The 26,970-nt window shown below is 49.6% G+C and overlaps 1 long non-coding RNA gene and 1 pseudogene across 2 annotated transcripts; one reads left to right on the top strand and one right to left on the bottom strand.

The window, feature by feature from the left end:
• LOC127925744 (receptor-type tyrosine-protein phosphatase O-like) overlaps positions 1 to 26,970 on the bottom strand; it is a 119,208-nt pseudogene that overhangs the window by 9,060 nt on the left and 83,178 nt on the right.
• On the top strand, positions 15,946 to 19,627 carry LOC127925748 (uncharacterized). 2 transcript variants are annotated; one of them, XR_008122137.1, is made up of 3 exons: positions 15,946 to 16,192; positions 19,023 to 19,184; positions 19,423 to 19,627. It is a non-coding gene; the product is annotated as an uncharacterized LOC127925748 (long non-coding RNA). The 2 variants fall into 2 exon arrangements; XR_008122139.1 differs by lacking the exon at positions 19,423 to 19,627 and adding an exon at positions 19,265 to 19,388.

Raw genomic sequence — 26,970 nt, 5'->3', positions numbered from 1 at the left:
GACTATGGACTAGACTACATGAGGTGTGATACTAACCTTATAGGACTATGGACTAGACTACATGAGGTGTGATACTAACCTTATAGGACTATGGACTAGACTACATGAGGTGTGATACTAACCTTATAGGACTATGGACTAGACTACATGAGGTGTGATACTAACCTTATAGGACTATGGACTAGACTACATGAGGTGTGATACTAACCTTATAGGACTATGGACTAGACTACATGAGGTGTGATACTAACCTTATAGGACTATGGACTAGACTACATGAGGTGTGATACTAACCTTATAGGACTATGGACTAGACTACATGAGGTGTGATACTAACCTTATAGGACTATGGACTAGACTACATGAGGTGTGATACTAACCTTATAGGACTATGGACTAGACTACATGAGGTGTGATACTAACCTTATAGGACTATGGACTAGACTACATGAGGTGTGATACTAACCTTATAGGACTATGGACTAGACTACATGAGGTGTGATACTAACCTTATAGGACTATGGACTAGACTACATGAGGTGTGATACTAACCTTATAGGACTATGGACTAGACTACATGAGGTGTGATACTAACCTTATAGGACTATAGACTACCATGAGGTGTGATACTAACCTTATAGGACTATGGACTAGACTACATGAGGTGATACTAACCTTATAGGACTATAGACTACATGAGGTGTGATTCTGTGATTCGAACAAGTTCCCCAAATAAAGTCTTTGTTTCTTATGCTGGGCATCATTCACACGTGATAATATATAATTCACAAGAGATACTAGCTAATATTGTCACCCATCAGACTATTCTTGTTTTAATCTTGTCTTTACATATCCCAAATAATATCTGTTCAGTGTAAATAGTTTAAAGTAGTTCTCGTGCAACCAGAGTTGTTTGGTTTGTTAAAGTTTGAAATCAGTGTTGATTGGTATAACTCATGTGATGCTGTAGATCCACTCACATATCCCAGTCTGAAGTTCCTTATGGTCCAGAGGGCTCTGGTGACTCTGACTCCGACAGCATCTCCACACTGATCTCTCCGTGGTCACCGTCTCATCTGTGAATGGCCAGTGAGTGGTCACACTTCACCCCTGACGTCTCTCATGAGGTTATACTGCGTCAGCATCACTCATGATGTGGCTCTTCTGCTGCAGGATCATGTTCCAGAGAAACGTTCCTCTCTCAGGCAGAGGACCCTGGGTAGCGGTACTCTCTGGGTGATTTATAACCCTGGAGGGGAGAAACCAGGGTTATGGTTACTGTTGAGGTTCAGGTCTCAGGCCCTGGGTGACTATGGACTAGTGATTTATAACCCTGGGTGAGAGGGAGAAACCAGGGTTATGGTTACTGTTGAGGTTCAGGTCTCAGGCCCTGGGTGGTGATTTATAACCCTGTAGAGGGAGAAAACCAGGGTTATGGTTACTGTTGAGGTTCAGGTCTCAGGCCCCTGGGTGGTGATTTATAACCCTGTAGAGGGAGAAAACCAGGGTTATGGTTACTGTTGAGGTTCAGGTCTCAGGCAGAGGGTTATGGTAAATAGTTGAGGTTCCTCTGGGTGGTGATTTATAACCCTGTAGAGGAGAAACCAGGGTTATGGTTACTGTTGAGGTTCAGGTCTCAGGCAGAGGGCCTGGGTGGTGATTTATACTCTACACTGGGTGATTTATAACTCCCTATGAGGGAGAGAAACCAGGGTTATGGTTACTGTTGAGGTTCAGGTCTCAGGCAGAGGGCCCCTGGGTGGTGATTATAACCCTGTAGAGGGAGAAAACCAGGGTTATGGTTACTGTTGAGGTTCAGGTTCAGGTAACCCCAGGCAGAGGGTTACCCTGGGTAGGTCTCAGGTCTGTAGGCCCTGGGTGATTTATAACCCTGTAGAGGGAGAAAACCAGGGTTATGGTTACTGTTGAGGTTCAGGTCTCAGGCAGAGGGCCCTGGGTGGTGATTTATAACCCTGTAGAGGGAGAAACCAGGGTTATGGTTACTGTTGAGGTTCAGGTCTCAGGCCCTGGGTGGTGATTTATAACCCTGTAGAGGGAAAACCAGGGTTATGGTTACTGTTGAGGGTCTCAGGTCTCAGGCCCTGGGTGGTGATTTATAACCCTGTAGAGGGAGAAAACCAGGGTTATGGTTACTGTTGAGGTTCAGGTCTCAGGCAGAGGGCCCTGGGTGGTGATTTATAACCCTGTAGAGGGAGAAAACCCCTGGGTGGTGATTTATAACCCTGTAGAGGAGAAACCAGGGTATGTACTGGTTACTGGTATGTAGATTCAGGTCTGGTACAGAGGTATGTAGTTGGTATGTACTGGTACTTACTGGTATGTAGTTGGTATGTACTGGTACTTACTGGTATGTAGTTGGTATGTACTGGTACTTACTGGTATGTAGTGGTATGTACTGGTATGGTACTTACTGGTATGTAGTTGGTATGTACTGGTACTTACTGGTATGTAGTTGGTATGTACTGGTACTTACTGGTATGTAGTTGGTATGTACTGGTACTGGGTGGTATGTAGTTGGTATGTACTGGTACTTACTGGTATGTAGTTGGTATGTACTGGTACTTACTGGTATGTACTGGTACTGGTACTGGTATGTAGTTGGTATGTACTGGTACTTACTGGTATGTAGTTGGTATGTACTGGTACTTACTGGTATGTAGTTGGTATGTACTGGTACTGGTATGTAGTTGGTATGTACTGGTACTATGTAGTGGTATGTACTGGTACTTACTGGTATGTAGTATGTACTGGTACCATTACTGGTACTTACTGGTATGTAGTGGTTACTGTTATGTAGTTGGTATGTACTGGTACTTACTGGTATGTAGTTGGTATGTACTGGTACTTACTGGTATGTAGTTGGTATGTACTGGTACTTACTGGTACTAGGTATGTAGTTGGTATGTACTGGTACTTACTGGTATGTAGTTGGTATGTACTGGTACTTACTGGTATGTAGTTGGTATGTACTGGTACTTACTGGTATGTAGTTGGTATGTACTGGTACTTACTGGTATGTAGTTGGTATGTACTGGTACTTACTGGTATGTAGTTGGGTATGTACTGGTACTTACTGGTATGTAGTTGGTATGTACTGGTACTTACTGGTATGTAGTTGGTATGTACTGGTATGTATGTTGGTACTGGTATGTAGTTGATGTACTGGTACTTACTGGTATGTAGTTGGTATGTACTGGTACTTACTGGTATGTAGTTGGTATGTACTGGTACTTACTGGTATGTAGTTGGTATGTACTGGTACTTACTGGTATGTAGTTGGTATGTACTGGTACTTACTGGTACTTACTGGTATGTACTGGTACTTACTGGTATGTAGTTGGCGTTGATGTAGTCTGATCCCTCGTCGTTATGTAAATAGATCACCTTCACTCTGCTGAAGTCATCTGGGGAAAGTCATGGTTCTATTCAGTACTCATCAGTGATCTGTTTCCTGTCTGTTCCTACAGATAAACTACCATGTTAAAGCATACTGTTATATATGGCTTAGTGTCTGCTACTGTTTCCTGTCGGTCACTCACACGGCAGGATGTTGGTGTAGCGGTTCTTGGGTCTGTTGATAGGCAGGTCTGCTGCATCATGGGAAAGATCCAGACCTACGCTCTTCAGCTCCTACAACATGACAGACACATGACAGACACATGACAGGCCATGAGCGACGACTCAAACACAATATCTAATCCAGCTTTAACATGATCATTAGGTCATCAGAATACTACCTCAAACTGCAGAGAGAACTTGTAGGCGGAGTCTTTGCTCATGTCTTTGAGGTACGCATCAAAGTCATCCATCTGGACAGGGCTGAAACACAACACACAGAACAGTCATCCAGCTGGACAGGGCTGAAACACAACAGTCATCCATCTGGACAGGGCTGAAACACAACACACAGAACAGTCATCCATCTGGACAGGGCTGAAACACAACACACAGAACAGTCATCCATCTGGACAGGGCTGAAACACAACAGTCATCCAGCTGGACAAGGCTGAAACACAACACACAGAACAGTCATCCATCTGGACAGGGCTGAAACAGAACAGTCATCCATCTGGACAGGGCTGAAACAGAACAGTCATCCATCTGGACAGGGCTGAAACACAACACACAGAACAGTCATCCAGCTGGACAGGGCTGAAAAACAACACACAGAACAGTCATCCATCTGGACAGGGCTGAAACACAACACACAGAACAGTCATCCAGATGGACAGGGCTGAAACACAACAGTCATCCAGATGGACAGGGCTGAAACACAACACACAGAACAGTCATCCAGATGGACAGGGCTGAAACACAACACACAGAACAGTCATCCAGATGGACAGGGCTGAAACACAACAGTCATCCAGATGGACAGGGCTGAACACAACAGTCATCCATCTGGACAGGGCTGAAACACAACACACAGAACAGTCATCCAGCTGGACAGGGCTGAAACACAACACACAGAACAGTCATCCAGCTGGACAGGGCTGAAACACAACACACAGAACAGTCATCCATCTGGACAGGGCTGAAACACAACAGTCATCCATCTGGACAGGGCTGAAACACAACACACAGAACAGTCATCCAGCTGGACAGGGCTGAAACACAACACACAGAACAGTCATCCATCTGGACAGGGCTGAAACACAACACACAGAACAGTCATCCAGATGGACAGGGCTGAAACACAACAGTCATCCAGATGGACAGGGCTGAAACACAACACACAGAACAGTCATCCATCTGGACAGGGCTGAAACACAACACACAGAACAGTCATCCAGCTGGACAGGGCTGAAACAGAACAGTCATCCATCTGGACAGGGCTGAAACACAACACACAGAACAGTCATCCATCTGGACAGGGCTGAAACACAACACACAGAACAGTCATCCAGCTGGACAGGGCTGAAACAGAACAGTCATCCATCTGGACAGGGCTGAAACACAACACACAGAACAGTCATCCATCTGGACAGGGCTGAAACACAACACACAGAACAGTCATCCAGCTGGACAGGGCTGAAACACAACACACAGAACAGTCATCCAGATGGACAGGGCTGAAACACAACACACAGAACAGTCATCCAGATGGACAGGGCTGAAACACAACAGTCATCCAGCTGGACAGGGCTGAAACACAACACACAGAACAGTCATCCATCTGGACAGGGCTGAAACACAACAGTCATCCAGCTGGACAGGGCTGAAACACAACACACAGAACAGTCATCCAGATGGACAGGGCTGAAACACAACAGTCATCCAGATGGACAGGGCTGAACACAACAGTCTGGACAGGGCTGAAACACAACACACAGAACAGTCATCCAGCTGGACAGGGCTGAAACACAACACACAGAACAGTCATCCAGATGGACAGGGCTGAAACAAAACACACAGAACAGTCATCCAGCTGGACAGGGCTGAAACACAACAGTCATCCAGCTGGACAAGGCTGAAACACAACACACAGAACAGTCATCCATCTGGACAGGGCTGAAACAGAACAGTCATCCATCTGGACAGGGCTGAAACAGAACAGTCATCCATCTGGACAGGGCTGAAACACAACACACAGAACAGTCATCCAGCTGGACAGGGCTGAAAAACAACACACAGAACAGTCATCCATCTGGACAGGGCTGAAACACAACACACAGAACAGTCATCCAGATGGACAGGGCTGAAACACAACAGTCATCCAGATGGACAGGGCTGAAACACAACACACAGAACAGTCATCCAGATGGACAGGGCTGAAACACAACACACAGAACAGTCATCCAGATGGACAGGGCTGAAACACAACAGTCATCCAGATGGACAGGGCTGAACACAACAGTCATCCATCTGGACAGGGCTGAAACACAACACACAGAACAGTCATCCAGCTGGACAGGGCTGAAACACAACACACAGTGAACAGTCATCCAGCTGGACAGGGCTGAAACACAACACACAGAACAGTCATCCATCTGGACAGGGCTGAAACACAACAGTCATCCATCTGGACAGGGCGGAAACACAACACACAGAACAGTCATCCAGCTGGACAGGGCTGAAACACAACACACAGAACAGTCATCCATCTGGACAGGGCTGAAACACAACACACAGAACAGTCATCCAGATGGACAGGGCTGAAACACAACACACAGAACAGTCATCCAGATGGACAGGGCTGAAACACAACACACAGAACAGTCATCCATCTGGACAGGGCTGAAACACAACACACAGAACAGTCATCCAGCTGGACAGGGCTGAAACAGAACAGTCATCCATCTGGACAGGGCTGAAACACAACACACAGAACAGTCATCCATCTGGACAGGGCTGAAACACAACACACACAACAGTCATCCAGCTGGACAGGGCTGAAACACAACAGTCATCCATCTGGACAGGGCTGAAACACAACAGTCATCCAGCTGGACAGGGCTGAAACACAACAGTCATCCAGCTGGACAGGGCTGAAACACAACACACAGAACAGTCATCCAGATGGACAGGGCTGAAACACAACACACACAACAGTCATCCAGATGGACAGGGCTGAAACACAACAGTCATCCAGCTGGACAGGGCTGAAACACAACACACAGAACAGTCATCCAGCTGGACAGGGCTGAAACACAACACACAGAACAGTCATCCAGCTGGACAGGGCTGAAACACAACAGTCATCCAGCTGGACAGGGCTGAAACACAACACACAGAACAGTCATCCAGATGGACAGGGCTGAAACACAACAGTCATCCAGATGGACAGGGCTGAACACAACAGTCTGGACAGGGCTGAAACACAACACACAGAACAGTCATCCAGCTGGACAGGGCTGAAACACAACACACAGAACAGTCATCCAGATGGACAGGGCTGAAACACAACACACAGAACAGTCATCCAGATGGACAGGGCTGAAACACAACAGTCATCCAGCAGGACAGGGCTGAAACACAACACACAGAACAGTCATCCATCTGGACAGGGCTGAAACACAACACACAGAACAGTCATCCAGCTGGACAGGGCTGAAACACAACACACAGAACAGTCATCCAGCTGGACAGGGCTGAAACACAACAGTCATCCAGCTGGACAGGGCTGAAACACAACAGTCATCCAGCTGGACAAGGCTGAAACACAACACACAGAACAGTCATCCATCTGGACAGGGCTGAAACAGAACAGTCATCCATCTGGATAGGGCTGAAACAGAACAGTCATCCATCTGGACAGGGCTGAAACACAACACACAGAACAGTCATCCAGCTGGACAGGGCTGAAACACAACACACAGAACAGTCATCCACCTGGACAGGGCTGAAACACAACACACAGAACAGTCATCCAGCTGGACAGGGCTGAAACACAACACACAGAACAGTCATCCAGATGGACAGGGCTGAAACACAACACACAGAACAGTCATCCAGATGGACAGGGCTGAAACACAACAGTCATCCAGATGGACAGGGCTGAAACACAACACACAGAACAGTCATCCAGATGGACAGGGCTGAAACACAACACACAGAACAGTCATCCAGATGGACAGGGCTGAAACACAACAGTCATCCAGATGGACAGGGCTGAACACAACAGTCATCCATCTGGACAGGGCTGAAACACAACACACAGAACAGTCATCCAGCTGGACAGGGCTGAAACACAACACACAGAACAGTCATCCAGCTGGACAGGGCTGAAACACAACACACAGAACAGTCATCCATCTGGACAGGGCTGAAACACAACACACAGAACAGTCATCCATCTGGACAGGGCTGAAACACAACAGTCATCCAGATGGACAGGGCTGAACACAACAGTCTGGACAGGGCTGAAACACAACACACAGAACAGTCATCCAGCTGGACAGGGCTGAAACACAACAGTCATCCAGCTGGACAGGGCTGAAACACAACACACACAGAACAGTCATCCAGATGGACAGGGCTGAAACACAACAGTCATCCAGATGGACAGGGCTGAACACAACAGTCTGGACAGGGCTGAAACACAACACACAGAACAGTCATCCAGCTGGACAGGGCTGAAACATAACACACAGAACAGTCATCCAGCTGGACAGGGCTGAAACACAACACACAGAACAGTCATCCAGATGGACAGGGCTGAAACACAACACACACAACAGTCATCCAGATGGACAGGGCTGAAACACAACAGTCATCCAGCTGGACAGGGCTGAAACACAACAGTCATCCAGCTGGACAGGGCTGAAACACAACAGTCATCCAGCTGGACAGGGCTGAAACACAACACACACAACAGTCATCCAGCTGGACAGGGCTGAAACACAACAGTCATCCAGCTGGACAGGGCTGAAACACAACACACAGAACAGTGCGCATTGGTCCGATATTTCCTACTCCTTCTCAGAAGAGGAGGAGAATTGTTACAACACCTCACACACAGATTAACATACACACACACATAATTAACACATTTCACACACACCCAGATTAACACACTTCAGACACACACATTAACACACACGGATTAACACAGTTCACACACACACAGATTAACACACTCACACACAGATTAACACACTCACACACATATTAACACACACAGATGAACAGATTTCCTCCCAAGCACATACTGCAGCAGACACACATCTCTTTCCTAGTAGTGTTACCTTGTTAGCTTCCGTTTCTTTAAAGCAGTCTTGCTCCTATAAAACACAGAGGGAAGAAATCCCTGATTCCACCATTTTATAATCAGACATTTAGTTCCCACCAGAACTGATCCAACATCCAATCAAATCACTGCTTGTTGTCATTCTAGACAATAGAGGATAACCTACAGAACAGCAACATGCTCAAGTGATGTCTGTCCCAAATCCCCAACTCATTGATGATAGAAACACACTTGACTCGTCCGAGCTTCCTTATTCAACCCCCACTGGACCCACATCACCACCCAACGGGCAGACAGAGGGCAGACAGCAAGCAGACAGCAAGCAGACAGCAAGCAGACAGCAAGAGTGCAGACAGAGACAGCAGACAGCAAGCAGACAGCAAGCAGACAGCAAGCAGACAGCAAGCAGATAGCAAGCAGACAGCGATGCAGACAGCAAGCAGACAGCAAGCAGACAGAGTGCAGACAGCGAGCAGACAGCAAGCAGACAGAGTGCAGACAGCAAGCAGACAGAGGGCAGACAGCAAGCAGACAGCGGGCAGACAGCGGGCAGACAGAGTGCAGACAGCAAGCAGACAGAGTGCAGACAGCAGGAGACAGCGGGAAGACAGCTAGGAGACAGAGTGCAGACAGCTAGGAGACAGTGTGCAGACAGAGTGCAGACAGAGTGCAGACAGCAAGCAGACAGAGTGCAGACAGAGTGCAGACAGCTAGGAGACAGAGGGCAGACAGCAAGCAGACATAGGGCAGACAGAGTGCGGACAGAGTGCAGACAGCAAGCAGACAGAGAGCAGACAGCAAGCAGACAGAGGGCAGACAGCAAGCAGACAGAGGGCAGACAGAGAGCAGACAGCAAGCAGACAGAGTGCAGACAGCAAGCAGACAGAGGCAGACAGAGGGCAGACAGCAAGCAGACAGAGGGCAGACAGCAAGCAGACAGAGTGCAGACAGCAAGCAGACAGAGTGCAGACAGCAAGCAGACAGAGAGCAGACAGAGGGCAGACAGCAAGCAGACAGAGTGCAGACAGCAAGCAGACAGCAAGCAGACAGAGTGCAGACAGCAAGCAGACAGAGGGCAGACAGAGTGCAGACAGAGTGCAGACAGAGTGCAGACAGAGTGCAGACAGAGTGCAGACAGAGTGCAGACAGAATGCAGACAGAATGCAGACAGAGTGCAGACAGCAAGCAGACAGCAAGCAGACAGCAAGCAGACAGAGTGCAGACAGAGTGCAGACAGCAAGCAGACAGAGAGCAGACAGCAAGCAGACCGAGGGCAGACAGAGGGCAGACAGAGTGCAGACAGCAAGCAGACAGAGAGCAGACAGCAAGCAGACAGAGGGCAGACAGCAAGCAGACAGAGGGCAGACAGCAAGCAGACAGAGGGCAGACAGCAAGCAGACAGCAAGCAGACAGAGTGCAGACAGCAAGCAGACAGAGGGCAGACAGCAAGTAGACAGAGAGCAGACAGAGTGCAGACAGAGGGCAGACAGAGTGCAGACAGCAAGTAGACAGAGAGCAGACAGAGTGCAGACAGAGGGCAGACAGAGTGCAGACAGCGAGCAGACAGAGGGCAGACAGCGTGCAGACAGCGTGCAGACAGAGGGCAGACAGAGGGCAGACAGGAAGCAGACAGCAAGCAGACAGAGTGCAGACAGAGTGCAGACAGCAAGCAGACAGATGGCAGACAGAGTGCAGACAGCAAGCAGACAGCAAGCAGACAGAGGGCAGACAGAGGGCAGACAGAGGGCAGACAGAGTGCAGACAGAGTGCAGACAGCAAGCAGACAGATGGCAGACAGAGTGCAGACAGCAAGCAGACAGAGGGCAGACAGAGGGCAGACAGAGTGCAGACAGAGTGCAGACAGACAGTGCAGACAGAGTGCAGACAGGGTGCAGACAGCAAGCAGACAGAGTGCAGACAGCAAGCAGACAGCAGGCAGACAGAGTGCAGACAGAGTGCAGACAGAGTGCAGACAGCGTGCAGACAGAGTGCAGACAGCAGGCAGACAGAGTGCAGACAGTAGGCAGACAGAGGGCAGACAGAGGGCAGACAGCAAGCAGACAGCAAGCAGACAGAGAGCAGAGAGGACAGCGTGCAGAGAGGACAGCCTTTCTAACACAGGCCCCAGAACAGTTACTTACCAAAGAGGCAGAGAGGACAGCCTTTCTAACACAGGCCCCAGAACAGTTACTTACCAAGGAGGCAGAGAGGACAGCCTTTCTAACACAGGCCCCAGAACAGTTACTTACCAAGGAGGCAGAGAGGACAGCCTTTCTAACACAGGCCCCAGAACAGTTACTTACCAAGGAGGCAGAGAGGACAGCCTTTCTAACACAGGCCCCAGAACAGTTACTTACCAAGGAGGCAGAGAGGACAGCCTTTCTAACACAGGCCCCAGAACAGTTACTTACCAAGGAGGCAGAGAGGACAGCCTTTCTAACACAGGCCCCAGAACAGTTACTTACCAAGGAGGCAGAGAGGACAGCCTTTCTAACACAGGCCCCAGAACAGTTACTTACCAAGGAGGCAGAGAGGACAGCCTTTCTAACACAGGCCCCAGAACAGTTACTTACCAAGGAGGCAGAGAGGACAGCCTTTCTAACACAGGCCCCAGAACAGTTACTTACCAAGGAGGCAGAGAGGACAGCCTTTCTAACACAGGCCTCAGAACAGTTACTTACCAAGGAGGCAGAGAGGACAGCCTTTCTAACACAGGCCTCAGAACAGTTACTTACCAAGGAGGCAGAGAGGACAGCCTTTCTAACACAGGCCCCAGAACAGTTACTTACCAAGGAGGCAGAGAGGACAGCCTTTCTAACACAGGCCTCAGAACAGTTACTTACCAAGGAGGCAGAGAGGACAGCCTTTCTAACACAGGCCTCAGAACAGTTACTTACCAAGGAGGCAGAGAGGACAGCCTTTCTAACACAGGCCCCAGAACAGTTACTTACCAAGGAGGCAGAGAGGACAGCCTTTCTAACACAGGCCTCAGAACAGTTACTTACCAAGGAGGCAGAGAGGACAGCCTTTCTAACACAGGCCTCAGAACAGTTACTTACCAAGGAGGCAGAGAGGACAGCCTTTCTAACACAGGCCCCAGAACAGTTACTTACCAAGGAGGCAGAGAGGACAGCCTTTCTAACACAGGCCCCAGAACAGTTACTTACCAAGGAGGCAGAGAGGACAGCCTTTCTAACACAGGCCCCAGAACAGTTACTTACCAAGGAGGCAGAGAGGACAGCCTTTCTAACACAGGCCCCAGAACAGTTACTTACCAAGGAGGCAGAGAGGACAGCCTTTCTAACACAGGCCCCAGAACAGTTACTTACCAAGGAGGCAGAGAGGACAGCCTTTCTAACACAGGCCCCAGAACAGTTACTTACCAAGGAGGCAGAGAGGACAGCCTTTCTAACACAGGCCCCAGAACAGTTACTTACCAAGGAGGCAGAGAGGACAGCCTTTCTAACACAGGCCCCAGAACAGTTACTTACCAAGGAGGCAGAGAGGACAGCCTTTCTAACACAGGCCCCAGAACAGTTACTTACCAAGGAGGCAGAGAAGACAGCCTTTCTAACACAGGCCCCAGAACAGTTACTTACCAAGGAGGCAGAGAGGACAGCCTTTCTAACACAGGCCCCAGAACAGTTACTTACCAAGGAGGCAGAGAGGACAGCCTTTCTAACACAGGCCCCAGAACAGTTACTTACCAAGGAGACAGAGAGGACAGCCTTTCTAACACAGGCCCCAGAACAGTTACTTACCAAGGAGGCAGAGAGGACAGCCTTTCTAACACAGGCCCCAGAACAGTTACTTACCAAGGAGACAGAGAGGACAGCCTTTCTAACACAGGCCCCAGAACAGTTACTTACCAAGGAGGCAGAGAGGACAGCCTTTCTAACACAGGCCCCAGAACAGTTACTTACCAAGCAGGCAGAGAGGACAGCCTTTCTAACACAGGCCCCAGAACAGTTACTTACCAAGGAGGCAGAGAGGACAGCCTTTCTAACACAGGCCCCAGAACAGTTACTTACCAAGGAGGCAGATAGGACAGCCTTTCTAACACAGGCCTCAGAACAGTTACTTACCAAGGAGGCAGAGAGGACAGCCTTTCTAACACAGGCCCCAGAACAGTTACTTACCAAGGAGGCAGACAGGACAGCCTTTCTAACACAGGCCCCAGAACAGTTACTTACCAAGGAGGCAGAGAGGACAGCCTTCCTAACACAGGCCCCAGAACAGTTACTTACCAAGGAGGCAGAGAAGACAGCCTTTCCAACACGCCCCAGAACAGTTACTTACCAAGGAGACAGGGAGGACAGCCTTTCTAACACAGGCCCCAGAACAGTTACTTACCAAGGAGACAGGGAGGACAGCCTTTCTAACACAGGCCCCAGAACAGTTACTTACCAAGGAGACAGAGAGGACAGCCTTTCTAACACAGGCCCCAGAACAGTTACTTACCAAGGAGACAGAGAGGACAGCCTTTCTAACACAGGCCCCAGAACAGTTACTTACCAAGGAGACAGAGAGGACAGCCTTTCTAACACAGGCCCCAGAACAGTTACTTACCAAGGAGGCAGACAGGACAGCCTTTCTAACACAGGCCCCAGAACAGTTACTTACCAAGGAGACAGAGAGGACAGCCTTTCTAACACAGGCCCCAGAACAGTTACTTACCAAGGAGGCAGAGAGGACAGCCTTTCTAACACAGGCCCCAGAACAGTTACTTACCAAGGATTAATATAAAAAGCCAACAGATAGTCAGTCCAAAGGCAGGATGGCAGGAGGGTGAGGAAGGCAAAGAGGCTCCTTCGCCTGAAGGGTTCAGACAGACAGACAGACAGACAGACAGACAGACAGACAGACAGACAGACAGACAGACAGACAGACAGACAGACAGACAGACAGACAGACAGACAGACAGACAGACAGACAGACAGACAGACAGACAGACAGACAGACAGACAGACAGACAGACAGACAGACAGGTGGGGACAGAACAGACAGACAGACAGACAGACAGACAGACAGACAGACAGACAGACAGACAGACAGACAGACAGACAGACAGACAGACAGACAGACAGACAGACAGACAGACAGACAGACACCATTAGTATAATGACAGAGAGGTAGAGCAGAGTAGTTCCTGTCAGAGGTCAACACTGTTAATGCACCATACAGTCTGAGCCTGTTACCATAGTGACCTGTCTTTAACTCTGGTCACCACACCGTGAGGAGGTATGGCTTAGTGATGGGAGGTGTGTGTTTAGGATGAAGCCAAGGCCTGGCGTAAGGGACAGTCTTTAAGCCTTTATATTAAATGTGTGTGTTTAGGATGAACGTTAAACCCTTATATTAATCATCATTAGTCTGTTATCAACAACTTCTCTCTGGTCTGATAGTTGGATTAGAGGTTATTCCTACTAACTCTAGCCAGTATTAAACAGAGTTGTAGTCTCTCTCTCTCTCTCTCCCTGGTCTGATAGTTGGATTAGAGGTTATTCCTACTAACTCTAGCCAGTATTAAACAGAGTTGTAGTCTCTCTCTCTCCCTGGTCTGATAGTTGGATTAGAGGTTATTCCTACTAACTCTAGCCAGTATTAAACAGAGTTGTAGCCTCTCTCTCTCTCTCCCTGGTCTGATAGTTGGATTAGAGGTTATTCCTACTAACTCTAGCCAGTATTAAACAGAGTTGTAGTCTCTCTCTCTCCCCTGGTCTGATAGTTGGATTAGAGGTTATTCCTACTAACTCTAGCCAGTATTAAACAGAGTTGTAGTCTCTCTCTCTCTCTCTGGTCTGATAGTTGGATTAGAGGTTATTCCTACTAACTCTAGCCAGTATTAAACAGAGTTGTAGTCTCTCTCTCTCTCCCTGGTCTGATAGTTGGATTAGAGGTTATTCCTACTAACTCTAGCCAGTATTAAACAGAGTTGTAGTCTCTCTCTCTCTCCTGGTCTGATAGTTGGATTAGAGGTTATTCCTACTAACTCTAGCCAGTATTAAACAGAGTTGTAGTCTCTCTCTCTCTCCCTGGTCTGATAGTTGGATTAGAGGTTATTCCTACTAACTCTAGCCAGTATTAAACAGAGTTGTAGTCTCTCTCTCTCTCCCTGGTCTGATAGTTGGATTAGAGGTTATTCCTACTAACTCTAGCCAGTATTAAACAGAGTTGTAGTCTCTCTCTCTCTCTCTGGTCTGATAGTTGGATTAGAGGTTATTCCTACTAACTCTAGCCAGTATTAAACAGAGTTGTAGTCTCTCTCTCTCCCTGGTCTGATAGTTGGATTAGAGGTTATTCCTACTAACTCTAGCCAGTATTAAACAGAGTTGTAGTCTCTCTCTCTCTCTCCCCTGGTCTGATAGTTGGATTAGAGGTTATTCCTACTAACTCTAGCCAGTATTAAACAGAGTTGTAGCCTCTCTCTCTCTCCCTGGTCTGATAGTTGGATTAGAGGTTATTCCTACTAACTCTAGCCAGTATTAAACAGAGTTGTAGTCTCTCTCTCTCTCCCTGGTCTGATAGTTGGATTAGAGGTTATTCCTACTAACTCTAGCCAGTATTAAACAGAGTTGTAGTCTCTCTCTCTCTCTGGTCTGATAGTTGGATTAGAGGTTATTCCTACTAACTCTAGCCAGTATTAAACAGAGTTGTAGTCTCTCTCTCCCTGGTCTGATAGTTGGATTAGAGGTTATTCCTACTAACTCTAGCCAGTATTAAACAGAGTTGTAGTCTCTCTCTCTCTCCCTGGTCTGATAGTTGGATTAGAGGTTATTCCTACTAACTCTAGCCAGTATTAAACAGAGTTGTAGTCTCTCTCTCTGGTCTGATAGTTGGATTAGAGGTTATTCCTACTAACTCTAGCCAGTATTAAACAGAGTTGTAGTCTCTCTCTCTCTCCCTGGTCTGATAGTTGGATTAGAGGTTATTCCTACTAACTCTAGCCAGTATTAAACAGAGTTGTAGTCTCTCTCTCCCTGGTCTGATAGTTGGATTAGAGGTTATTCCTACTAACTCTAGCCAGTATTAAACAGAGTTGTAGTCTCTCTCTCCCTGGTCTGATAGTTGGATTAGAGGTTATTCCTACTAACTCTAGCCAGTATTAAACAGAGTTGTAGTCTCTCTCTCTCTCTGGTCTGATAGTTGGATTAGAGGTTATTCCTACTAACTCTAGCCAGTATTAAACAGAGTTGTAGTCTCTCTCTCTCTCTCCCCTGGTCTGATAGTTGGATTAGAGGTTATTCCTACTAACTCTAGCCAGTATTAAACAGAGTTGTAGTCTCTCTCTCTCTCCCTGGTCTGATAGTTGGATTAGAGGTTATTCCTACTAACTCTAGCCAGTATTAAACAGAGTTGTAGTCTCTCTCTCTCTCCCTGGTCTGATAGTTGGATTAGAGGTTATTCCTACTAACTCTAGCCAGTATTAAACAGAGTTGTAGTCTCTCTCTCTCTCTCCCTGGTCTGATAGTTGGATTAGAGGTTATTCCTACTAACTCTAGCCAGTATTAAACAGAGTTGTAGTCTCTCTCTCTCCCTGGTCTGATAGTTGGATTAGAGGTTATTCCTACTAACTCTAGCCAGTATTAAACAGAGTTGTAGTCTCTCTCTCTCCCCTGGTCTGATAGTTGGATTAGAGGTTATTCCTACTAACTCTAGCCAGTATTAAACAGAGTTGTAGTCTCTCTCTCCTGGTCTGATAGTTGGATTAGAGGTTATTCCTACTAACTCTAGCCAGTATTAAACAGAGTTGTAGTCTCTCTCTCTCCCTGGTCTGATAGTTGGATTAGAGGTTATTCCTACTAACTCTAGCCAGTATTAAACAGAGTTGTAGTCTCTCTCTCTCTCCCTGGTCTGATAGTTGGATTAGAGGTTATTCCTACTAACTCTAGCCAGTATTAAACAGAGTTGTAGTCTCTCTCTCTCCCTGGTCTGATAGTTGGATTAGAGGTTATTCCTACTAACTCTAGCCAGTATTAAACAGAGTTGTAGTCTCTCTCTCTCCCTGGTCTGATAGTTGGATTAGAGGTTATTCCTACTAACTCTAGCCAGTATTAAACAGAGTTGTAGTCTCTCTCTCTCTCCCTGGTCTGATAGTTGGATTAGAGGTTATTCCTACTAACTCTAGCCAGTATTAAACAGAGTTGTAGTCTCTCTCTCTCTCCCTGGTCTGATAGTTGGATTAGAGGTTATTCCTACTAACTCTAGCCAGTATTAAACAGAGTTGTAGTCTCTCTCTCTCTCTCTCCTGGTCTGATAGTTGGATTAGAGGTTATTCCTACTAACTCTAGCCAGTATTAAACAGAGTTGTAGTCTCTCTCTCTCCCTGGTCTGATAGTTGGATTAGAGGTTATTCCTACTAACTCTAGCCAGTATTAAACAGAGTTGTAGTCTCTCTCTCCCTGGTCTGATAGTTGGATTAGAGGTTATTCCTACTAACTCTAGCCAGTATTAAACAGAGTTGTAGTCTCTCTCTCCCTGGTCTGATAGTTGGATTAGAGGTTATTCCTACTAACTCTAGCCAGTATTAAACAGAGTTGTAGTCTCTCTCTCTCTCCCTGGTCTGATAGTTGGATTAGAGGTTATTCCTACTAACTCTAGCCAGTATTAAACAGAGTTGTAGTCTCTCTCTCTCTCCCTGGTCTGATAGTTGGATTAGAGGTTATTCCTACTAACTCTAGCCAGTATTAAACAGAGTTGTAGTCTCTCTCTCTCTCCCTGGTCTGATAGTTGGATTAGAGGTTATTCCTACTAACTCTAGCCAGTATTAAACAGAGTTGTAGTCTCTCTCTCTCTCCCTGGTCTGATAGTTGGATTAGAGGTTATTCCTACTAACTCTAGCCAGTATTAAACAGAGTTGTAGTCTCTCTCTCTCCCTGGTCTGATAGTTGGATTAGAGGTTATTCCTACTAACTCTAGCCAGTATTAAACAGAGTTGTAGTCTCTCTCTCCCTGGTCTGATAGTTGGATTAGAGGTTATTCCTACTAACTCTAGCCAGTATTAAACAGAGTTGTAGTCTCTCTCTCCCTGGTCTGATAGTTGGATTAGAGGTTATTCCTACTAACTCTAGCCAGTATTAAACAGAGTTGTAGTCTCTCTCTCTCTCCCTGGTCTGATAGTTGGATTAGAGGTTATTCCTACTAACTCTAGCCAGTATTAAACAGAGTTGTAGTCTCTCTCTCCCTGGTCTGATAGTTGGATTAGAGGTTATTCCTAACTAACTCTAGCCAGTATTAAACAGAGTTGTAGTCTCTCTCTCTCTCCCTGGTCTGATAGTTGGATTAGAGGTTATTCCTACTAACTCTAGCCAGTATTAAACAGAGTTGTAGTCTCTCTCTCTCCCTGGTCTGATAGTTGGATTAGAGGTTATTCCTACTAACTCTAGCCAGTATTAAACAGAGTTGTAGTCTCTCTCTCTCTCTCCTGGTCTGATAGTTGGATTAGAGGTTATTCCTACTAACTCTAGCCAGTATTAAACAGAGTTGTAGTCTCTCTCTCCCTGGTCTGATAGTTGGATTAGAGGTTATTCCTACTAACTCTAGCCAGTATTAAACAGAGTTGTAGTCTCTCTCTCTCTCCCTGGTCTGATAGTTGGATTAGAGGTTATTCCTACTAACTCTAGCCAGTATTAAACAGAGTTGTAGTCTCTCTCTCTCCCTGGTCTGATAGTTGGATTAGAGGTTATTCCTACTAACTCTAGCCAGTATTAAACAGAGTTGTAGTCTCTCTCTCTCTCCCTGGTCTGATAGTTGGATTAGAGGTTATTCCTACTAACTCTAGCCAGTATTAAACAGAGTTGTAGTCTCTCTCTCTCTCCCTGGTCTGATAGTTGGATTAGAGGTTATTCCTACTAACTCTAGCCAGTATTAAACAGAGTTGTAGTCTCTCTCTCTCCCTGGTCTGATAGTTGGATTAGAGGTTATTCCTACTAACTCTAGCCAGTATTAAACAGAGTTGTAGTCTCTCTCTCTCTCTCTCTGGTCTGATAGTTGGATTAGAGGTTATTCCTACTAACTCTAGCCAGTATTAAACAGAGTTGTAGTCTCTCTCTCCCTGGTCTGATAGTTGGATTAGAGGTTATTCCTACTAACTCTAGCCAGTATTAAACAGAGTTGTAGTCTCTCTCTCTCTCTCCTGGTCTGATAGTTGGATTAGAGGTTATTCCTACTAACTCTAGCCAGTATTAAACAGAGTTGTAGTCTCTCTCTCCCTGGTCTGATAGTTGGATTAGAGGTTATTCCTACTAACTCTAGCCAGTATTAAACAGAGTTGTAGTCTCTCTCTCTCCCTGGTCTGATAGTTGGATTAGAGGTTATTCCTACTAACTCTAGCCAGTATTAAACAGAGTTGTAGTCTCTCTCTCTCTCCCTGGTCTGATAGTTGGATTAGAGGTTATTCCTACTAACTCTAGCCAGTATTAAACAGAGTTGTAGTCTCTCTCTCTCTCTCCCTGGTCTGATAGTTGGATTAGAGGTTATTCCTACTAACTCTAGCCAGTATTAAACAGAGTTGTAGTCTCTCTCTCTCTCCCTGGTCTGATAGTTGGATTAGAGGTTATTCCTACTAACTCTAGCCAGTATTAAACAGAGTTGTAGTCTCTCTCTCTCTCTCTGGTCTGATAGTTGGATTAGAGGTTATTCCTACTAACTCTAGCCAGTATTAAACAGAGTTGTAGTCTCTCTCTCTCTCTGGTCTGATAGTTGGATTAGAGGTTATTCCTACTAACTCTAGCCAGTATTAAACAGAGTTGTAGTCTCTCTCTCTCTCTCTGGTCTGATAGTTGGATTAGAGGTTATTCCTACTAACTCTAGCCAGTATTAAACAGAGTTGTAGTCTCTCTCTCTCTCTCCCTGGTCTGATAGTTGGATTAGAGGTTATTCCTACTAACTCTAGCCAGTATTAAACAGAGTTGTAGTCTCTCTCTCTCCTGGTCTGATAGTTGGATTAGAGGTTATTCCTACTAACTCTAGCCAGTATTAAACAGAGTTTGTAGCCCCTCTCTCTCTCCCTGGTCTGATAGTTGGATTAGAGGTTATTCCTACTAACTCTAGCCAGTATTAAACAGAGTTGTAGCCCCTCTCTCTCTCTCCCTGGTCTGATAGTTGGATTAGAGGTTATTCCTACTAACTCTAGCCAGTATTAAACAGAGTTTGTAGCCCCTCTCTCTCTCCCTGGTCTGATAGTTGGATTAGAGGTTATTCCTACTAACTCTAGCCAGTATTAAACAGAGTTGTAGCCTCTCTCTCTCTCCCTGGTCTGATAGTTGGATTAGAGGTTATTCCTACTAACTCTAGCCAGTATTAAACAGAGTTGTAGCCCCTCTCTCTCTCTCCCTGGTCTGATAGTTGGATTAGAGGTTATTCCTACTAACTCTAGCCAGTATTAAACAGAGTTGTAGTCTCTCTCTCTCCCTGGTCTGATAGTTGGATTAGAGGTTATTCCTACTAACTCTAGCCAGTATTAAACAGAGTTGTAGTCTCTCTCTCTCTCTCCCTGGTCTGATAGTTGGATTAGAGGTTATTCCTACTAACTCTAGCCAGTATTAAACAGAGTTGTAGTCTCTCTCTCTCTCCTGGTCTGATAGTTGGATTAGAGGTTATTCCTACTAACTCTAGCCAGTATTAAACAGAGTTGTAGCCCCTCTCTCTCTCTCCCTGGTCTGATGGATTAGAGCAATGGATTTGAACATTCAGATAGTCTGGTTGACTGAGGACAGCAGTTGTTTTGGGTTTGTGGTTCAGTGTAGAGATGTGGTAATTCCTACCAGTTGTAGGGCAGTTTGCTGTCTCTCTCCCTGGTCTGATAGTTGGATTAGATGTTATTAACTCTAGCCTCTCTCTGTTTTGGGTTTGTGGTTCAGTGTAGAGATGTGTTAATTCCTACCAGTTGTAGGGCAGTTTGCTGTCTCTCTCAAACGAAGCGAAGTTGACAAATGTTTCTGCTCCGCACTCCCTGGAAGAAAGACAGCATTTAGCTACAAGCACTAAGATAACTCACATTTACTGTATTACCCACACGATGACTAAAACAATAAAAAGGGGAAGTCAAATGTTTTCATGACTAAAACAATAAAGAGGAATTGAAAATGCTTTAACCAAAAATGCTAGTATTCTATCTATTAACAGGCTCTGTGGATAATGACCTGATCTACACTGGGCAGATCTAACCTGGGGCACTGTGGGTAATGACCTGATCTACACTAGGCAGATCTAACCTGGGGCTCTGTGGGTAATGACCTGATCTACACTGGACACTAGTGGGAGGAGCCAGTGGTCATGGTAGTCAGGGGGAGAGGGGTCAGTGGTCTTGGTAGTCAGGGGGAGAGGAGCCAGTGGTCTTGGTAGTCAGGGGGAGAGGAGCCAGTGGTCATGGTAGTCAGGGGGGTAGAGGAGCCAGTGGTCATGGTAGTCAGGGGGGAGAGGGGTCAGTGGTCATGGTAGTCAGGGGGGAGAGGAGCCAGTGGTCATGGTAGTCAGGGGAGAGGAGCCAGTGGTCATGGTAGTCAGGGGGAGAGGGCCAGTGGTCATGGTAGTCAGGGGAGAGGAGCCAGTGGTCATGGTAGTCAGGGGAGAGGAGCCAGTGGTCATGGTAGTCAGGGGAGAGGGGCCAGTGGTCATGGTAGTCAGGGGAGAGGAGCCAGTGGTCATGGTAGTCAGGGGGAGAGGAGCCAGTGGTCATGGTAGTCTGGGGGAGAGGAGCCAGTGGTCATGGTAGTCAGGGGAGAGGAGCCAGTGGTCATGGTAGTCTGGGGAGAGGAGCCAGTGGTCATGGTAGTCAGGGGTCATGGTAGAGGATCCAGTGGTCATGGTAGTCTGGGGGTAGAGGGAGCCAGTGGTCATGGTAGTCAGGAGGAGAGGAGCCAGTGGTCATGGTAGTCAGGGGGGTAGAGGAGCCAGTGGTCATGGTAGTCAGGGGGGAGAGGAGCCAGTGGTCATGGTAGTCAGGGGGGAGAGGAGCCAGTGGTCATGGTAGTCAGGGGGAGAGGAGCCAGTGGTCATGGTAGTCAGGGGGGAGAGGAGCCAGTGGTCATGGTAGTCAGGGGAGAGGAGCCAGTGGTCATGGTAGTCAGGGGGGAGAGGAGCCAGTGGTCATGGTAGTCAGGGGGAGAGGAGCCAGTGGTCATGGTAGTCAGGGGGAGAGGAGCCAGTGGTCATGGTAGTCAGGGGGAGAGGAGCCAGTGGTCATGGTAGTCAGGGGGAGAGGGAGCCAGTGGTCATGGTAGTCAGGGGGAGAGGAGCCAGTGGTCATGGTAGTCAGGGGGAGAGGAGCCAGTGGTCATGGTAGTCAGGGGGAGAGAGGAGTCAGTGGTCATGGTAGTCAGGGGGTCATGGTAGTCAGAGGAGCCAGTGGTCATGGTAGTCAGGGGAGAGGAGTCAGTGGTCATGGTAGTCAGGGGGAGAGGAGCCAGTGGTCATGGTAGTCAGGGGGAGAGGAGCCAGTGGTCATGGTAGTCAGGGGAGAGGTGCCAGTGGTCTTGGTAGTCAGGGGGAGAGGAGTCAGTGGTCTTGGTAGTCAGGGGGAGAGGAGCCAGTGGTCTTGGTAGTCAGGGGAGGAAAGGAGCCAGTGGTCATGGTAGTCAGGGGGAGAGGAGCCAGTGGTCATGGTAGTCAGGGGGAGAGGAGCCAGTGGTCATGGTAGTCAGGGGGAGAGGAGCCAGTGGTCATGGTAGTCAGGGGGGGAGAGGAGTCAGTGGTCTTGGTAGTCAGGGGGAGAGGAGCCAGTGGTCATGGTAGTCAGGGGAGAGGAGTCAGTGGTCTTGGTAGTCAGGGGGGAGCCAGTGGTCAGAGGAGCCAGTGGTCATGGTAGTCAGGGGAGAGGAGCCAGTGGTCATGGTAGTCAGGGGAGAGGAGCCAGTGGTCTTGGTAGTCAGGGGGAGAGGAGCCAGTGGTCATGGTAGTCAGGGGGAGAGGAGCCAGTGGTCATGGTAGTCAGGGGGAGAGGAGCCAGTGGTCATGGTAGTCAGGGGAGAGGAGCCAGTGGTCATGGTAGTCAGGGGGAGAGGAGCCAGTGGTCATGGTAGTCAGGGGGAGAGGAGCCAGTGGTCATGGTAGTCAGGGGGAGAGGAGCCAGTGGTCATGGTAGTCAGGGGAGAGGAGCCAGTGGTCATGGTAGTCAGGGGGAGAGGGGCCAGTGGTCTTGGTAGTCAGGGGAGAGGAGCCAGTGGTCTTGGTAGTCAGGGGGAGAGGAGTCAGTGGTCATGGTAGTCAGGGGGAGAGGAGCCAGTGGTCATGGTAGTCAGGGGGAGAGGAGCCAGTGGTCATGGTAGTCAGGGGAGAGGAGCCAGTGGTCATGGTAGTCAGGGGGAGAGGAGCCAGTGGTCATGGTAGTCAGGGGGGGAGAGGAGCCAGTGGTCATGGTAGTCAGGGGAGAGGAGTCAGTGGTCTTGGTAGTCAGGGGGGAGAGGAGCCAGTGGTCATGGTAGTCAGGGGAGAGGAGCCAGTGGTCTTGGTAGTCAGGGGGAGAGGAGCCAGTGGTCATGGTAGTCAGGGGAGAGGAGCCAGTGGTCATGGTAGTCAGGGGGAGAGGAGCCAGTGGTCTTGGTAGTCAGGGGGAGAGGAGCCAGTGGTCATGGTAGTCAGGAGGGAGAGGGGCCAGTGGTCATGGTAGTCAGGGGGGAGAGGAGCCAGTGGTCATGGTAGTCAGGGGGAGAGGAGCCAGTGGTCATGGTAGTCAGGGGGAGAGGAGCCAGTGGTCATGGTAGTCAGGGGAGGAAAGGAGCCAGTGGTCTTGGTAGTCAGGGGAGAGGTGCCAGTGGTCTTGGTAGTCAGGGGAGGAAAGGAGCCAGTGGTCTTGGTAGTCAGGGGGGAGAGGAGCCAGTGGTCATGGTAGTCAGGGGAGAGGAGCCAGTGGTCAGTGGTCTTGGTAGTCAGGGGGAGAGGAGCCAGTGGTCATGGTAGTCAGGGGGGAGAGGAGCCAGTGGTCATGGTAGTCAGGGGGAGAGGAGCCAGTGGTCATGGTAGTCAGGGGGGAGAGGAGCCAGTGGTCATGGTAGTCAGGGGGAGAGGAGCCAGTGGTCATGGTAGTCAGGGGGGGGAGGAGCCAGTGGTCATGGTAGTCAGGGGAGAGGAGCCAGTGGTCATGGTAGTCAGGGGAGAGGAGCCAGTGGTCATGGTAGTCAGGGGGAGAGGAGCCAGTGGTCATGGTAGTCAGGGGGGAGAGGAGCCAGTGGTCATGGTAGTCAGGGGGAGAGGAGCCAGTGGTCATGGTAGTCAGGGGGAGAGGAGCCAGTGGTCATGGTAGTCAGGGGAGAGGAGTCAGTGGTCATGGTAGTCAGGGGGAGAGGAGCCAGTGGTCATGGTAGTCAGGGGGAGAGGAGCCAGTGGTCATGGTAGTCAGGGGGAGAGGAGCCAGTGGTCATGGTAGTCAGGGGAGAGGAGCCAGTGGTCATGGTAGTCAGGGGGAGAGGAGCCAGTGGTCATGGTAGTCAGGGGGGAGAGGAGCCAGTGGTCATGGTAGTCAGGGGGAGAGGAGCCAGTGGTCATGGTAGTCAGGGGGAGAGGGCCAGTGGTCATGGTAGTCAGGGGGGAGAGGAGCCAGTGGTCATGGTAGTCAGGGGAGAGGAGCCAGTGGTCATGGTAGTCAGGGGGAGAGGAGCCAGTGGTCTTGGTAGTCAGGGGAGAGGAGCCAGTGGTCATGGTAGTCAGGGGGAGAGGAGCCAGTGGTCATGGTAGTCAGGGGAGAGGAGCCAGTGGTCATGGTAGTCAGGGGGAGAGGAGCCAGTGGTCTTGGTAGTCAGGGGGAGAGGAGCCAGTGGTCATGGTAGTCAGAGGGAGGAGCCAGTGGTCATGGTAGTCAGGGGGAGAGGAGCCAGTGGTCATGGTAGTCAGGGGAGAGGGAGCCAGTGGTCATGGTAGTCAGGGGAGAGGAGCCAGTGGTCTTGGTAGTCAGGGGAGAGGAGCCAGTGGTCATGGTAGTCAGGGGGAGAGGAGCCAGTGGTCATGGTAGTCAGGGGGAGAGGAGCCAGTGGTCATGGTAGTCAGGGGAGAGGAGCCAGTGGTCTTGGTAGTCAGGGGGAGAGGGGCCAGTGGTCATGGGAGTCAGGGGGAGAGGAGCCAGTGGTCATGGTAGTCAGGGGGAGAGGAGCCAGTGGTCATTGGTAGTCAGGGGAGAGGAGCCAGTGGTCATGGTAGTCAGGGGAGAGGAGCCAGTGGTCATGGTAGTCAGGGGGAGGAGGAGCCAGTGGTCATGGTAGTCAGGGGGAGAGGAGCCAGTGGTCATGGTAGTCAGGGGAGAGGAGCCAGTGGTCTTGGTAGTCAGGGGGAGAGGAGTCAGTGGTCATGGTAGTCTGGGGAGAGGAGCCAGTGGTCTTGGTAGTCAGGGGGAGAGGAGCCAGTGGTCATTGGTAGTCAGGGGAGAGGAGCCAGTGGTCATGGTAGTCAGGGGGAGAGGAGCCAGTGGTCTTGGTAGTCAGGGGGAGAGGAGTCAGTGGTCTTGGGGGAGAGGAGCCAGTAGTCAGGGGAGAGGAGGAGCCAGTGGTCATGGTAGTCAGGGGGAGAGGAGCCAGTGGTCATGGTAGTCAGGGGAGAGGAGCCAGTGGTCATGGTAGTCAGGGGAGAGGAGCCAGTGGTCATGGTAGTCACAGAGGAGCCAGTGGTCCTCAGGGGGGAGAGGAGCCAGTGGTCATGGTAGTCAGGGGGAGAGGAGCCAGTGGTCATGGTAGTCAGGGGAGAGGAGCCAGTGGTCATGGTAGTCAGGGGGAGAGGAGCCAGTGGTCATGGTAGTCAGGGGAGAGGAGCCAGTGGTCATGGTAGTCAGGGGAGAGGAGCCAGTGGTCATGGTAGTCAGGGGAGAGGAGTCAGTGGTCATGGTAGTCAGGGGGAGAGGAGTCAGTGGTCATGGTAGTCAGGGGAGAGGGAGCCAGTGGTCTTGGTAGTCAGGGGAGAGGAGCCAGTGGTCATGGTAGTCAGGGGGAGAGGAGCCAGTGGTCATGGTAGTCAGGGGGAGAGGAGCCAGTGGTCATGGTAGTCAGGGGAGAGGAGCCAGTGGTCATGGTAGTCAGAGAGGAGCCAGTGGTCATGGTAGTCAGGGGGGAGAGGAGCCAGTGGTCTTGGTAGTCAGGGGAGAGGAGCCAGTGGTCATGGTAGTCAGGGGGAGAGGAGCCAGTGGTCATGGTAGTCAGGGGGAGAGGAGCCAGTGGTCTTGGTAGTCAGGGGGAGAGGAGCCAGTGGTCATGGTAGTCAGGAGGGAGAGGAGCCAGTGGTCTTGGTAGTCAGGGGGAGAGGAGCCAGTGGTCTTGGTAGTCAGGGGGAGAGGAGCCAGTGGTCATGGTAGTCAGGGGGGAGAGGAGCCAGTGGTCATGGTAGTCAGGGGGAGAGGAGCCAGTGGTCATGGTAGTCAGGGGAGAGGAGCCAGTGGTCATGGTAGTCAGGGGAGGAAAGGAGCCAGTGGTCTTGGTAGTCAGGAGGAGAGGAGCCAGTGGTCTTGGTAGTCAGGGGAGAAATAACATACAGAGCCAGTGGTCATGGTAGTCAGGGGGAGAGAGCCAGTGGTCATGGTAGTCAGGGGAGAGGAGCCAGTGGTCATTGGTAGTCAGGGGAGAGGAGCCAGTGGTCATGGTAGTCAGGGGGAGAGGAGTCAGTGGTCTTGGTAGTCAGGGGGAGAGGAGCCAGTGGTCATGGTAGTCAGGGGGAGGAGCCAGTGGTCTTGGTAGTCAGGGGAGGGAGCCAGTGGTCATGGTAGTCAGGGGGAGAGGAGCCAGTGGTCTTGGTAGTCAGGGAGAGGAGCCAGTGGTCATGGTAGTCAGGGGAGAGGAGCCAGTGGTCATGGTAGTCAGGGGAGAGGAGCCAGTGGTCATGGTAGTCAGGGGAGAGGAGCCAGTGGTCATGGTAGTCAGAGGAGAGGAGCCAGTGGTCATTGGTAGTCAGGGGAGAGGAGCCAGTGGTCATGGTAGTCAGGGGAGAGGAGCCAGTGGTCATGGTAGTCAGGGGGAGAGGAGCCAGTGGTCATGGTAGTCAGGGGAGAGGAGCCAGTGGTCTTGGTAGTCAGGGGGGAGAGGAGTCAGTGGTCATGGTAGTCTGGGGGAGAGGAGCCAGTGGTCTTGGTAGTCAGGGGGAGAGGAGCCAGTGGTCTTGGTAGTCAGGGGGGAGAGGAGCCAGTGGTCATGGTAGTCAGGGGGAGAGGAGCCAGTGGTCTTGGTAGTCAGGGGAGAGGAGTCAGTGGTCTTGGTAGTCAGGGGGAGAGGAGCCAGTGGTCTTGGTAGTCAGGGGGAGAGGAGCCAGTGGTCATGGTAGTCAGGGGGAGAGGAGCCAGTGGTCATGGT

The sequence above is a fragment of the Oncorhynchus keta genome, unplaced genomic scaffold (assembly GCF_023373465.1).
Source record: "Oncorhynchus keta strain PuntledgeMale-10-30-2019 unplaced genomic scaffold, Oket_V2 Un_contig_6200_pilon_pilon, whole genome shotgun sequence".
In the NCBI taxonomy this organism is placed as follows: domain Eukaryota; kingdom Metazoa; phylum Chordata; class Actinopteri; order Salmoniformes; family Salmonidae; genus Oncorhynchus; species Oncorhynchus keta.
This window is presented reverse-complemented; position numbering and strand designations above follow the sequence as displayed.